This window comes from Taudactylus pleione, unplaced genomic scaffold, assembly GCF_031769625.1.
Source record: "Taudactylus pleione unplaced genomic scaffold, aTauple2 ptg000123l, whole genome shotgun sequence".
Lineage (NCBI taxonomy): Eukaryota > Metazoa > Chordata > Amphibia > Anura > Myobatrachidae > Taudactylus > Taudactylus pleione.
In genome coordinates this window covers 2,098,652-2,113,747 of record NW_028284525.1, presented here as the reverse complement: position 1 = coordinate 2,113,747, position 15,096 = coordinate 2,098,652, and positions in this window count along the sequence as shown.

The window sequence follows — 15,096 nt, the reverse complement described above, 5'->3', positions numbered from 1 at the left end:
GCCTCATTGCCCCAGCACCAGTGTGTCTCAGCCTCATCGCCCCAGCACCAGTGTGTCTCAGCCTCATCGCCCCAGCCCGAGTATGTCTCAGCCTCATTGCCCCAGCCCCAGTGTGTCTCTGCCTCATTCTCAAAGACCCAAGTATGTCTCAGCCTCATTGCCCCAGCACCAGGGTGTCTCAGCCTCATTGCCCCAGCCCCAGGTATGTCTCAGCCTCATTGCCCCTGCCCCAGTGTGTCTCAGCCTCATTGCCCCTGCCCCAGTGTATCTCAGCCTCATCGGCCTAGCACCAGTTTGTCTCAGCCTCATCGCCCCAGCCCCAGTGTGTCTCAGCCTCTTTGCCCCAGCACCAGTGTGTCTCAGCCTCATTGCCCCAGAACCAGTGTGTCTCAGTCTCATTGCCCCAGTACCAGTGTGTCTCAGCCTCATTGCCCCAGCCCGAGTATGTCTCAGCCTCATTGCCCCAGCCCCAGTGTGTCTCTGCCTCATTCCCAAAGACCCAAGTATGTCTCAGCCTCATTGCCCCAGCACCAGTGTGTCTCAGCCTCATTGCCCCAGCCCCAGTGTGTCTCAGCCTCATTGCCCCAGCACCAGTGTGTCTCAGCCTCATTGCCCCAGAACCAGTGTGTCTCAGTCTCATTGCCCCAGTACCAGTGTGTCTCAGCCTCATTGCCCCAGCCCCAGTGTGTCTCAGCCTCATTGCCCCAGCACCAGTGTGTCTCAACCTCATTTCCCCAGCACCAGTGAGTCTCAGCATCATTGCCCCAGCATCAGTGTGTCTCAGCCTCATTGCCCCAGCCCCAGTGTGTCTCTGCCTCATTCCGAAAGCCCCAAGTATTTCTCAGCCTCATTGCCCCAGCACCAGTATGTCTCAGCCTCATTGCCCCAGCCCCAGTGTGTCTTTGCCTCATTCCCAAAGCCCCAAGTATGTCTCAGCCTCATTGCCCATGCCCCAGTGTGTCTCAGCCTCATCGCCCCAGCCCCAGTGTATCTCAGCCTCATCGCCCCAGCACATCTCAGCCTCATCGCCCCAGCACCAGTTTTTCTCAGCCTCATTGCCCCAGCACCAGTATGTCTCAGCTTCATTGCCCCAGCACCAGTGTGTCTCAGCCTCATTGCCCCAGCCCCAGTGTGTCTCAGCTTCATTCCCGAAGCCCCAAATATGTCTCAGCCTCATTGCCCAAGAACCAGTGTGTCTCAGCGTCATTGCCCCAGCACCAGTGTGTCTCAGCCTCATTGTCCCAGCCCCAGTGTGTCTCAGCCTCATTTCCCCAGCACCAGTGTGTCTCAGCCTCATTGCCCCAGAACCAGTGTGTCTCAGCCTCATTGCCCCAGCACCAGTGTGTCTCAGCCTCATTGCCCCAGCCCCAGTGTGTCTCAGCCTCATTGCCCCAGCACCAGTGTGTCTCAGCCTCATTGCCCCAGAACCAGTGTGTCTCAGTCTCATTGCCCCAGTACCAGTGTGTCTCAGCCTCATTGCCCCAGCCCCAGTGTGTCTCAGCCTCATTGCCCCAGCACCAGTGTGTCTCAACCTCATTTCCCCAGCACCAGTGAGTCTCAGCATCATTGCCCCAGCATCAGCGTGTCTCAGCCTCATTGCCCCAGCCCCAGTGTGTCTCTGCCTCATTCCGAAAGCCCCAAGTATTTCTCAGCCTCATTGCCCCAGCACCAGTGTGTCTCAGCCTCATTGCCCCAGCCCCAGTGTGTCTTTGCCTCATTCCCAAAGCCCCAAGTATGTCTCAGCCTCATTGCCCATGCCCCAGTGTGTCTCAGCCTCATCGCCCCAGCCCCAGTGTATCTCAGCCTCATCGCCCCAGCACATCTCAGCCTCATCGCCCCAGCACCAGTTTTTCTCAGCCTCATTGCCCCAGCACCAGTATGTCTCAGCTTCATTGCCCCAGCACCAGTGTGTCTCAGCCTCATTGCCCCAGCCCCAGTGTGTCTCAGCTTCATTCCCGAAGCCCCAAATATGTCTCAGCCTCATTGCCCAAGAACCAGTGTGTCTCAGCGTCATTGCCCCAGCACCAGTGTGTCTCAGCCTCATTGTCCCAGCCCCAGTGTGTCTCAGCCTCATTTCCCCAGCACCAGTGTGTCTCAGCCTCATTGCCCCAGAACCAGTGTGTCTCAGCCTCATTGCCCCAGTACCAGTGTGTCTCAGCCTCATTGCCCCAGCCCCAGTGTGTCTCAGCCTCATTGATCCAGCACCAGTGTGTCTCAACCTCATTTCCCCAGCACCAGTGAATCTCAGCCTCATTGCCCCAGCACCAGTGTGTCTCAGCCTCATTGCCCCAGCCCCAGTGTGTCTCAGCCTCATCGCCCCAGCACCAGTGTGTCTCAGCCTCATCGCCCCAGCCCCAGTGTGTCTCAGCCTCATTGCACCAGCCCCAGTGTGTCTCAGCCTTATTGCCCCAGCACCAGTGTGTCTCAGCCTCATTGATCCAGCACCAGTGTGTCTCAACCTCATTTCCCCAGCACCAGTGAATCTCAGCCTCATTGCCCCAGCACCAGTGTGTCTCTGCCTCATCGCCCCAGCACCAGTGTGTCTCAGCCTCATCGCCCCAGCACCAGTGTGTCTCAGCCTCATCGCCCCAGCCTCAGTGTGTCTCAGCCTCATCGCCCTGGCACCAGTGTGTCTCAGCCTCATTCCAAAGCCCCAAGTATGTCTCAGCCTCATCGCCCCAGCACCAGTGTGTCTCAGCCTCATCGCCCCAGCCTCAGTGTGTCTCAGCCTCATCGCCCTGGCACCAGTGTGTCTCATCCTCATCGCCCCAGCCCCAGTGTGTCTCAGCCTCATCGCCCCAGCACCAGTGTGTCTCAGCCTCATCGCCCCAGCACCAGTGTGTCTCTGCCTCATCGCCCCAGCACCAGTGTGTCTCAGCCTCATCGCCCCAGCACCAGTGTGTCTCTGCCTCATCGCCCCAGCACCAGTGTGTCTCAGCCTCATCGCCGCAGCCGCAGTGTGTCTCAGCCTCATTGCCCCAGCACCAGTGTGTCTCAGCCTCATCGCCCCAGCCAGAGTGTGTTTCAGCCTCATTGCCCCTGCCCCAGTGTGTCTCAGCCTCATTCCCAAAGCCCCAAGTATGTCTCAGCCTCATTGCCCGAGCACCAGTGTGTCTCAGCCTCATTGCCCCAGCCCCAGTGTGTCTCAGCCTCATTCCCAATACCCCAAGTATGTCTCAGCCTCATTGCCCCTGCCCCAGTGTGTCTCAGCCTCATCGCCCCAGCCCCAGTGTATCTCAGCCTCATCGCCCCAGCACATCTCAGCCTCATCGTCCCAGCACCAGTGTGTCTCAGCCTCATTGCCCCAGCACCAGTGTGTCTCAGCTTCATTGCCCCAGCATCAGTGTGTCTCAGCCTCAGTGCCCCAGCCCCAGTGTGTCTCAGCCACTTTCCCGAAGCCCCAAATATGTCTCAGCCTCATTGCCCCAGCACCAGTGTGTCTCAGCCTCATTGTCCCAGCACCAGTGTGTCTCAGCCTCATTGGCCCAGCACCAGTGTGTCTCAGCCTCATTGCCCCAGAACCTGTGTGTCTCAGCCTCATTGCCCCAGCACCAGAGTGTCTCAGCCTTATTGCCCCAGCCCCAGTGTGTCTCAGCCTCATTGCCCCAGCACCAGTGTGTCTCAGCCTCATTTCCCCAGCACCAGTGTGTCTCAGCCTCATTGCCCCAGCACCAGTGTGTCTCAGCCTCATTGCCCCAGCCCCAGTGTGTCTCAGCCTCATTGCCACAGCACCAATGTGTCTCAGCCTCATCGCCCCAGCCCCAGTGTGTCTCAGCCTCATTGCAACAGCCCCAGTGTGTCTCAGCCTCATTGCCCCAGCACCAGTGTGTCTCAGCCTCATCGCCCCAGCCCCAGTGTGTCTCAGCCTCATCGCCCCAGCACCAGTGTGTCTCAGCCTCATCGCCCCAGCCCGAGTATGTCTCAGCCTCATTGCCCCAGCCCCAGTGTGTCTCTGCCTCATTCCCAAAGCCCCAAGTATGTCTCAGCCTCATTGCCCCAGCAGCAGGGTGTCTCAGCCTCATTGCCCCTGCCCCAGGTATGTCTCATCCTCATTGCCCCTGACCCAGTGTGTCTCAGCCTCATTGCCCCTGCCCCAGTGTATCTCAGCCTCATCGCCCTAGCACCAGTTTGTCTCAGCCTCATCGCCCCAGCACCAGTGTGTCTCTGCTTCATTGCCCCAGCACCAGTGTGTCTCAGCCTCATTGCCCCAGGCCCATTATGTCTCAGCCTCATTCCCAAAGCCCCAAGTATGTCTCAGCATCATTGCCCCAGCACCAGTGTGTCTCAACCTCATTGCCCCAGCACCAGTGTGTCTCAGCCTCATTTCCCCAGCCCCAGTGTGTCTCAGCCTCATTGCCCCAGCCCCAGTGTGTCTCAGCTTCATTGCCCCAGCACCAGTGTGTCTCAGTCTCATTGCCCCAGCCCCAGTGTGTCTCAGCTTCATTCCCGAAGCCCCAAATATGTCTCAGCCTCATTGCCCCAGCACCAGTGTGTCTCAGCCTCAATGCCCCAGCACCAGTGTGTCTCAGCCTCATTGCCCCAGCCCCAGTGTGTCTCAGCCTCATTGCCCCAGAACCAGTGTGTCTCAGTCTCATTGCCCCAGTACCAGTGTGTCTCAGCCTCATTGCCCCAGCCCCAGTGTGTCTCAGCCTCATTGCCCCAGCACCAGTGTGTCTCAACCTCATTTCCCCAGCACCAGTGAGTCTCAGCCTCATTGCCCCAGCACCAGTGTGTCTCAGCCTCATTGCCCCAGCCCCAGTGTGTCTCAGCCTCATCGCCCCAGCACCAGTGTGTCTCAGCCTCATCGCCTCAGCACCAGTGTGTCTCAGCCTCCTTGCACCAGCCCCAGTGTGTCTCAGCCTCATTGCCCCAGCACCAGTGTGTCTCAGCCTCATCGCTCCAGCCCCAGTGTGTCTCAGCCTCATCGCCCCAGCCCCAGTGTGTCTCAGCCTCATTCCCAAAGCCCCAAGTATGTCTCAGCCTCATTGCCCCAGCACCAGTGTGTCTCAGCCTCATCGCCCCAGCCCCAGTGTGTCTCAGCCTCATCGCCCCAGCACCAGTGTGTCTCAGCCTCATCGCCCCAGCACCAGTGTGTCTCAGCCTCATCGCCCCAGCCCGAGTATGTCTCAGCCTCATTGCCCCAGCCCCAGTGTGTCTCTGCCTCATTCCCAAAGCCCCAAGTATGTCTCAGCCTCATTGCCCCAGCACCAGGGTGTCTCAGTCTCATTGCCCCAGCCCCAGGTATGTCTCAGCCTCATTGCCCCTGCCCCAGTGTGTCTCAGCCTCATCGACCCAGCACCAGTGTGTCTCTGCCTCATCGCCCCAGCACCAGTGTGTCTCAGCCTCATCGCCCCAGCACCAGTGTGTCTCTGCCTCATCGCCCCAGCACCAGTGTGTCTCAGCCTCATCGCCGCAGCCGCAGTGTGTCTCAGCCTCATTGCCCCAGCACCAGTGTGTCTCAGCCTCATCGCCCCAGCCAGAGTGTGTCTCAGCCTCATTGCCCCTGCCCCAGTGTGTCTCAGCCTCATTCCCAAAGCCCCAAGTATGTCTCAGCCTCATTGCCCGAGCACCAGTGTGTCTCAGCCTCATTGCCCCAGCCCCAGTGTGTCTCAGCCTCATTCCCAATACCCCAAGTATGTCTCAGCCTCATTGCCCCTGCCCCAGTGTGTCTCAGCCTCATCGCCCCAGCCCCAGTGTATCTCAGCCTCATCGCCCCAGCACATCTCAGCCTCATCGTCCCAGCACCAGTGTGTCTCAGCCTCATTGCCCCAGCACCAGTGTGTCTCAGCTTCATTGCCCCAGCATCAGTGTGTCTCAGCCTCATTGCCCCAGCCCCAGTGTGTCTCAGCCACTTTCCCGAAGCCCCAAATATGTCTCAGCCTCATTGCCCCAGCACCAGTGTGTCTCAGCCTCATTGTCCCAGCACCAGTGTGTCTCAGCCTCATTGGCCCAGCACCAGTGTGTCTCAGCCTCATTGCCCCAGAACCTGTGTGTCTCAGCCTCATTGCCCCAGCACCAGAGTGTCTCAGCCTTATTGCCCCAGCCCCAGTGTGTCTCAGCCTCATTGCCCCAGCACCAGTGTGTCTCAGCCTCATTTCCCCAGCACCAGTGTGTCTCAGCCTCATTGCCCCAGCACCAGTGTGTCTCAGCCTCATTGCCCCAGCCCCAGTGTGTCTCAGCCTCATTGCCACAGCACCAGTGTGTCTCAGCCTCATCGCCCCAGCCCCAGTGTGTCTCAGCCTCATTGCAACAGCCCCAGTGTGTCTCAGCCTCATTGCCCCAGCACCAGTGTGTCTCAGCCTCATCGCCCCAGCCCCAGTGTGTCTCAGCCTCATCGCACCAGCACCAGTGTGTCTCAGCCTCATCGCCCAGCCCGAGTATGTCTCAGCCTCATTGCCCCAGCCCCAGTGTGTCTCTGCCTCATTCCCAAAGCCCCAAGTATGTCTCAGCCTCATTGCCCCAGCAGCAGGGTGTCTCAGCCTCATTGCCCCTGCCCCAGGTATGTCTCATCCTCATTGCCCCTGCCCCAGTGTGTCTCAGCCTCATTGCCCCTGCCCCAGTGTATCTCAGCCTCATCGCCCTAGCACCAGTTTGTCTCAGCCTCATCGCCCCAGCACCAGTGTGTCTCTGCTTCATTGCCCCAGCAACAGTGTGTCTCAGCCTCATTGCCCCAGGCCCATTATGTCTCAGCCTCATTCCCAAAGCCCCAAGTATGTCTCAGCATCATTGCCCCAGCACCAGTGTGTCTCAGCCTCATTGCCCCAGCACCAGTGTGTCTCAGCCTCATTTCCCCAGCCCCAGTGTGTCTCAGCTTCATTGCCCCAGCACCAGTGTGTCTCAGCCTCATTGCCCCAGCCCCAGTGTGTCTCAGCTTCATTCCCAAAGCCCCAAATATGTCTCAGCCTCATTGCCCCAGCACCAGTGTGTCTCAGCCTCAATGCCCCAGCACCAGTGTGTCTCAGCCTCATTGCCCCAGCCCCAGTGTGTCTCAGCCTCATTGCCCCAGAACCAGTGTGTCTCAGTCTCATTGCCCCAGTACCAGTGTGTCTCAGCCTCATTGCCCCAGCCCCAGTGTGTCTCAGCCTCATTGCCCCAGCACCAGAGTGTCTCAACCTCATTTCCCCAGCACCAGTGAGTCTCAGCCTCATTGCCCCAGCACCAGTGTGTCTCAGCCTCATTGCCCCAGCCCCAGTGTGTCTCAGCCTCATTGCCCCAGCACCAGTGTGTCTCAGCCTCATCGCCCCAGCACCAGTGTGTCTCAGCCTCCTTGCACCAGCCCCAGTGTGTCTCAGCCTCATTGCCCCAGCACCAGTGTGTCTCAGCCTCATCGCTCCAGCCCCCGTGTGTCTCAGCCTCATCGCCCCAGCCCCAGTGTGTCTCAGCCTCATTCCCAAAGCCCCAAGTATGTCTCAGCCTCATTGCCCCAGCACCAGTGTGTCTCAGCCTCATCGCCCCAGCCCCAGTGTGTCTCAGCCTCATCGCCCCAGCACCAGTGTGTCTCAGCCTCATCGCCCCAGGACCAGTGTGTCTCAGCCTCATCACCCCAGCCCGAGTATGTCTCAGCCTCATTGCCCCAGCCCCAGTGTGTCTCTGCCTCATTCCCAAAGCCCCAAGTATGTCTCAGCCTCATTGCCCCAGCACCAGGGTGTCTCAGCCTCATTGCCCCAGCCCCAGGTATGTCTCAGCCTCATTGCCCCTGCCCCTGTGTGTCTCAGCCTCATTGCCCCTGCCCCAGTGTATCTCAGCCTCATCGCCCTAGCACCAGTGTGTCTCAGCCTCATCGCCCCAGCACCAGTGTGTCTCAGCTTCATTGCCCCAGCACCAGTGTGTCTCAGCCTCATTGCCCCAGGCCCGTTGTGTCTCAGCCTCATTCCCAAAGCCCCAAGTATGTCTCAGCATCATTGCCCCAGCACCAGTGTGTCTCAGCCTCATTGCCCCAGCACCAGTGTGTCTCAGCCTCATTGCCCCAGCCCCAGTGTGTCTCAGCCTCATTGCCCCAGCCCCAGTGTGTCTCAGCTTCATTGCCCCAGCACCAGTGTGTCTCAGCCTCATTGCCCCAGCCCCAGTGTGTCTCAGCTTCATTCCCGAAGCCCCAAATATGTCTCAGCCTCATTGCCCCAGCACCAGTGTGTCTCAGCCTCAATGCCCCAGCACCAGTGTGTCTCAGCCTCATTGCCCCAGCCCCAGTGTGTCTCAGCCTCAATGCCCCAGCACCAGTGTGTCTCAGCCTCATTGCCCCAGCCCCAGTGTGTCTCAGCCTCATTGCCCCAGCACCAGTGTGTCTCAGCCTCATTGCCCCAGAACCAGTGTGTCTCAGTCTCATTGCCCCAGTACCAGTGTGTCTCAGCCTCATTGCCCCAGCCCCAGTGTGTCTCAGCCTCATTGCCCCAGCACCAGTGTGTCTCAACCTCATTTCCCCAGCACCAGTGAGTCTCAGCCTCATTGCCCCAGCACCAGTGTGTCTCAGCCTCATTGCCCCAGCCCCAGTGTGTCTCAGCCTCATCGCCCCAGCACCAGTGTGTCTCAGCCTCATCGCCCCAGCCCCAGTGCTTCTCAGCCTCCTTGCACCAGCCCCAGTGTGCCTCAGCCTCATTGCCCCAGCACCAATGTGTCTCAGCCTCATCACTCCAGCCCCAGTGTGTCTCAGCCTCATCGCCCCAGCCCCAGTGTGTCTCAGCCTCATTCCCAAAGCCCCAAGTATGTCTCAGCCTCATTGCCCCAGCACCAGTGTGTCTCAGCCTCATCGCCCCAGCCCCAGTGTGTCTCAGCCTCATCGCCCCAGCACCAGTGTGTCTCAGCCTCATCGCCCCAGCACCAGTGTGTCTCTGCCTCATCGCCCCAGCACCAGTGTGTCTCAGCCTCATCGCCCCAGCACCAGTGTGTCTCTGCCTCATCGCCCCAGCACCAGTGTGTCTCAGCCTCATCGCCACAGCTGCAGTGTGTCTCAGCCTCATTCCCAAAGCCCCAAGTATGTCTCAGCCTCATTGCCCCATCACCAGTGTGTCTCAGCCTCATTGCCCCAGCACCAGTGTGTCTCAGCCTCATTCCCAATGCCCCAAGTATGTCTCAGCCTCATTGCCCCTGCCCCAGTGTGTCTCAGCCTCATCGCCCCAGCCCCAGTGTATCTCAGCCTCATCGCCCCAGCACATCTCAGCCTCAACGTCCCAGCACCAGTGTGTCTGAGCCTCATTGCCCCAGCACCAGTGTGTCTCAGCTTCATTACCCAGCATCAGTGTGTCTCAGCCTCATTGCCCCAGCCCCAGTGTGTCTCAGACTCTTTCCCGAAGCCCCAAATATGTCTCAGCCTCATTGCCCCAGCACCAGTGTGTCTCAGCCTCATTGCCCCAGCACCAGTGTGTCTCAGCCTCATCGCCCCAGCCCCAGAGTGGCTCAGCCTCATCGCCCCAGCACCAGTGTGTCTCAGCCTCATCGCCCCAGCCCGAGTATGTCTCAGCCTCATTGCCCCAGCCCCAGTGTGTCTCTGCCTCATTCCCAAAGACCCAAGTATGTCTCAGCCTCATTGCCCCAGCACCAGTGTGTCTCAGCCTCATTGCCCCAGCCCCAGGTATGTCTCAGCCTCATTGCCCCTGCCCCAGTGTGTCTCAGCCTCATTGCCCCAGGCCCGTTGTGTCTCAGCCTCATTCCCAAAGCCCCAAGTATGTCTCAGCATCATTGCCCAAGCACCAGTGTGTCTCAGCCTCATTGCCCCAGCACCAGTGTGTCTCAGCCTCATTGCCCCAGCCCCAGTGTGTCTCAGCCTCATTGCCCCAGCCCCAGTGTGTCTCAGCTTCATTGCCCCAGCACCAGTGTGTCTCAGCCTCATTGCCCCAGCCCCAGTGTGTCTCAGCTTCATTCCCGAAGCCCCAAATATGTCTCAGCCTCATTGCCCCAGCACAAGTGTGTCTCAGCCACAATGCCCCAGCACCAGTGTGTCTCAGCCTCATTGCCCCACCCCCAGTGTGTCTCAGCCTCATTGCCCCAGCACCAGTGTGTCTCAGCCTCATTGCCCCAGAACCAGGATGTCTCAGTCTCATTGCCCCAGTACCAGTGTGTCTCAGCCTCATTGCCCCAGCACCAGAGTGTCTCAACCTCATTTCCCCAGCACCAGTGAGTCTCAGCCTCATTGCCCCAGCACCAGTGTGTCTCAGCCTCATCGCCCCAGCCCCAGTGCTTCTCAGCCTCCTTGCACCAGCCCCAGTGTGTCTCAGCCTCATTGCCCAAGCACCAGTGTGTCTCAGCCTCATCGCTCCAGCCCCAGTGTGTCTCAGCCTCATCGCCCCAGTAGCAGTGTGTCTCAGCCTCATCGCCCCAGCACCAGTGTGTCTCAGCCTCATCGCCCCAGCCCCAGTGTGTCTCAGCCTCATCGCCCCAGCACCAGTGTGTCTCAGTCTCATTGCCCCAGCACCAGTGTGTCTCTGCCTCATCGCCCCAGCACCAGTGTGTCTCAGCCTTATCGCCCCAGCACCAGTGTGTCTCAGCTTCATTGCCCCAGCACCAGTGTGTCTCAGCCTCATTGCCCCAGGCCCGTTGTGTCTCAGCCTCATTCCGAAAGCCCCAAGTATGTCTCAGCATCATTGCCCCAGCACCAGTGTGTCTCAGCCTCATTGCCCCAGCACCAGTGTGTCTCAGCCTCATTGCCCCAAGCCCCAGTGTGTCTCAGCCTCATTGCCCCAGCCCCAGTGTGTCTCAGTTTCATTGCCCCAGCACCAGTGTGTCTCAGCCTCATTGCCCCAGCCCCAGTGTGTCTCAGCTTCATTCCCGAAGCCCCAAATATGTCTCAGCCTCATTGCCCCAGCACCAGTGTGTCTCAGCCTCATTGCCCCAGAACCAGTGTGTCTCAGTCTCATTGCCCCAGCACCAGTGTGTCTCAGCCTTATCGCCCCAGCACCAGTGTGTCTCAGCTTCATTGCCCCAGCACCAGTGTGTCTCAGCCTCATTGCCCCAGGCCCGTTGTGTCTCAGCCTCATTCCCAAAGCCCCAAGTATGTCTCAGCATCATTGCCCCAGCACCAGTGTGTCTCAGCCTCATTGCCCCAGCACCAGTGTGTCTCAGCCTCATTGCCCCAAGCCCCAGTGTGTCTCAGCCTCATTGCCCCAGCCCCAGTGTGTCTCAGCTTCATTGCCCCAGCACCAGTGTGTCTCAGCCTCATTGCCCCAGCCCCAGTGTGTCTCAGCTTCATTCCCGAAGCCCCAAATATGTCTCAGCCTCATTGCCCCAGCACCAGTGTGTCTCAGACTCATTGCCCCAGAACCAGTGTGTCTCAGTCTCATTGCCCCAGTACCAGTGTGTCTCAGCCTCATTGCCCCAGCCCCAGTGTGTCTCAGCCTCATTGCCCCAGCACCAGTGTGTCTCAGCCTCATTTCCCCAGCACCAGTGTGTCTCAGCCTCATTGCCCCAGCACCAGTGTGTCTCAGCCTCATTGCCCCAGCCCCAGTGTGTCTCAGCCTCATTGCCACAGCACCAATGTGTCTCAGCCTCATCGCCCCAGCCCCAGTGTGTCTCAGCCTCATTGCAACAGCCCCAGTGTGTCTCAGCCTCATTGCCCCAGCACCAGTGTGTCTCAGCCTCATCGCCCCAGCCCCAGTGTGTCTCAGCCTCATCGCCCCAGCACCAGTGTGTCTCAGCCTCATCGCCCCAGCCCGAGTATGTCTCAGCCTCATTGCCCCAGCCCCAGTGTGTCTCTGCCTCATTCCCAAAGCCCCAAGTATGTCTCAGCCTCATTGCCCCAGCAGCAGGGTGTCTCAGCCTCATTGCCCCTGCCCCAGGTATGTCTCATCCTCATTGCCCCTGACCCAGTGTGTCTCAGCCTCATTGCCCCTGCCCCAGTGTATCTCAGCCTCATCGCCCTAGCACCAGTTTGTCTCAGCCTCATCGCCCCAGCACCAGTGTGTCTCTGCTTCATTGCCCCAGCACCAGTGTGTCTCAGCCTCATTGCCCCAGGCCCATTATGTCTCAGCCTCATTCCCAAAGCCCCAAGTATGTCTCAGCATCATTGCCCCAGCACCAGTGTGTCTCAACCTCATTGCCCCAGCACCAGTGTGTCTCAGCCTCATTTCCCCAGCCCCAGTGTGTCTCAGCCTCATTGCCCCAGCCCCAGTGTGTCTCAGCTTCATTGCCCCAGCACCAGTGTGTCTCAGTCTCATTGCCCCAGCCCCAGTGTGTCTCAGCTTCATTCCCGAAGCCCCAAATATGTCTCAGCCTCATTGCCCCAGCACCAGTGTGTCTCAGCCTCAATGCCCCAGCACCAGTGTGTCTCAGCCTCATTGCCCCAGCCCCAGTGTGTCTCAGCCTCATTGCCCCAGAACCAGTGTGTCTCAGTCTCATTGCCCCAGTACCAGTGTGTCTCAGCCTCATTGCCCCAGCCCCAGTGTGTCTCAGCCTCATTGCCCCAGCACCAGTGTGTCTCAACCTCATTTCCCCAGCACCAGTGAGTCTCAGCCTCATTGCCCCAGCACCAGTGTGTCTCAGCCTCATTGCCCCAGCCCCAGTGTGTCTCAGCCTCATCGCCCCAGCACCAGTGTGTCTCAGCCTCATCGCCTCAGCACCAGTGTGTCTCAGCCTCCTTGCACCAGCCCCAGTGTGTCTCAGCCTCATTGCCCCAGCACCAGTGTGTCTCAGCCTCATCGCTCCAGCCCCAGTGTGTCTCAGCCTCATCGCCCCAGCCCCAGTGTGTCTCAGCCTCATTCCCAAAGCCCCAAGTATGTCTCAGCCTCATTGCCCCAGCACCAGTGTGTCTCAGCCTCATCGCCCCAGCCCCAGTGTGTCTCAGCCTCATCGCCCCAGCACCAGTGTGTCTCAGCCTCATCGCCCCAGCACCAGTGTGTCTCAGCCTCATCGCCCCAGCCCGAGTATGTCTCAGCCTCATTGCCCCAGCCCCAGTGTGTCTCTGCCTCATTCCCAAAGCCCCAAGTATGTCTCAGCCTCATTGCCCCAGCACCAGGGTGTCTCAGTCTCATTGCCCCAGCCCCAGGTATGTCTCAGCCTCATTGCCCCTGCCCCAGTGTGTCTCAGCCTCATCGACCCAGCACCAGTGTGTCTCTGCCTCATCGCCCCAGCACCAGTGTGTCTCAGCCTCATCGCCCCAGCACCAGTGTGTCTCTGCCTCATCGCCCCAGCACCAGTGTGTCTCAGCCTCATCGCCGCAGCCGCAGTGTGTCTCAGCCTCATTGCCCCAGCACCAGTGTGTCTCAGCCTCATCGCCCCAGCCAGAGTGTGTCTCAGCCTCATTGCCCCTGCCCCAGTGTGTCTCAGCCTCATTCCCAAAGCCCCAAGTATGTCTCAGCCTCATTGCCCGAGCACCAGTGTGTCTCAGCCTCATTGCCCCAGCCCCAGTGTGTCTCAGCCTCATTCCCAATACCCCAAGTATGTCTCAGCCTCATTGCCCCTGCCCCAGTGTGTCTCAGCCTCATCGCCCCAGCCCCAGTGTATCTCAGCCTCATCGCCCCAGCACATCTCAGCCTCATCGTCCCAGCACCAGTGTGTCTCAGCCTCATTGCCCCAGCACCAGTGTGTCTCAGCTTCATTGCCCCAGCATCAGTGTGTCTCAGCCTCATTGCCCCAGCCCCAGTGTGTCTCAGCCACTTTCCCGAAGCCCCAAATATGTCTCAGCCTCATTGCCCCAGCACCAGTGTGTCTCAGCCTCATTGTCCCAGCACCAGTGTGTCTCAGCCTCATTGGCCCAGCACCAGTGTGTCTCAGCCTCATTGCCCCAGAACCTGTGTGTCTCAGCCTCATTGCCCCAGCACCAGAGTGTCTCAGCCTTATTGCCCCAGCCCCAGTGTGTCTCAGCCTCATTGCCCCAGCACCAGTGTGTCTCAGCCTCATTTCCCCAGCACCAGTGTGTCTCAGCCTCATTGCCCCAGCACCAGTGTGTCTCAGCCTCATTGCCCCAGCCCCAGTGTGTCTCAGCCTCATTGCCACAGCACCAGTGTGTCTCAGCCTCATCGCCCCAGCCCCAGTGTGTCTCAGCCTCATTGCAACAGCCCCAGTGTGTCTCAGCCTCATTGCCCCAGCACCAGTGTGTCTCAGCCTCATCGCCCCAGCCCCAGTGTGTCTCAGCCTCATCGCACCAGCACCAGTGTGTCTCAGCCTCATCGCCCAGCCCGAGTATGTCTCAGCCTCATTGCCCCAGCCCCAGTGTGTCTCTGCCTCATTCCCAAAGCCCCAAGTATGTCTCAGCCTCATTGCCCCAGCAGCAGGGTGTCTCAGCCTCATTGCCCCTGCCCCAGGTATGTCTCATCCTCATTGCCCCTGCCCCAGTGTGTCTCAGCCTCATTGCCCCTGCCCCAGTGTATCTCAGCCTCATCGCCCTAGCACCAGTTTGTCTCAGCCTCATCGCCCCAGCACCAGTGTGTCTCTGCTTCATTGCCCCAGCAACAGTGTGTCTCAGCCTCATTGCCCCAGGCCCATTATGTCTCAGCCTCATTCCCAAAGCCCCAAGTATGTCTCAGCATCATTGCCCCAGCACCAGTGTGTCTCAGCCTCATTGCCCCAGCACCAGTGTGTCTCAGCCTCATTTCCCCAGCCCCAGTGTGTCTCAGCTTCATTGCCCCAGCACCAGTGTGTCTCAGCCTCATTGCCCCAGCCCCAGTGTGTCTCAGCTTCATTCCCGAAGCCCCAAATATGTCTCAGCCTCATTGCCCCAGCACCAGTGTGTCTCAGCCTCAATGCCCCAGCACCAGTGTGTCTCAGCCTCATTGCCCCAGCCCCAGTGTGTCTCAGCCTCATTGCCCCAGAACCAGTGTGTCTCAGTCTCATTGCCCCAGTACCAGTGTGTCTCAGCCTCATTGCCCCAGCCCCAGTGTGTCTCAGCCTCATTGCCCCAGCACCAGAGTGTCTCAACCTCATTTCCCCAGCACCAGTGAGTCTCAGCCTCATTGCCCCAGCACCAGTGTGTCTCAGCCTCATTGCCCCAGCCCCAGTGTGTCTCAGCCTCATTGCCCCAGCACCAGTGTGTCTCAGCCTCATCGCCCCAGCACCAGTGTGTCTCAGCCTCCTTGCACCAGCCCCAGTGTGTCTCAGCCTCATTGCCCCAGCACCAGTGTGTCTCAGCCTCATCGCTCCAGCCCCCGTGTGTCTCAGCCTCATCGCCCCAGC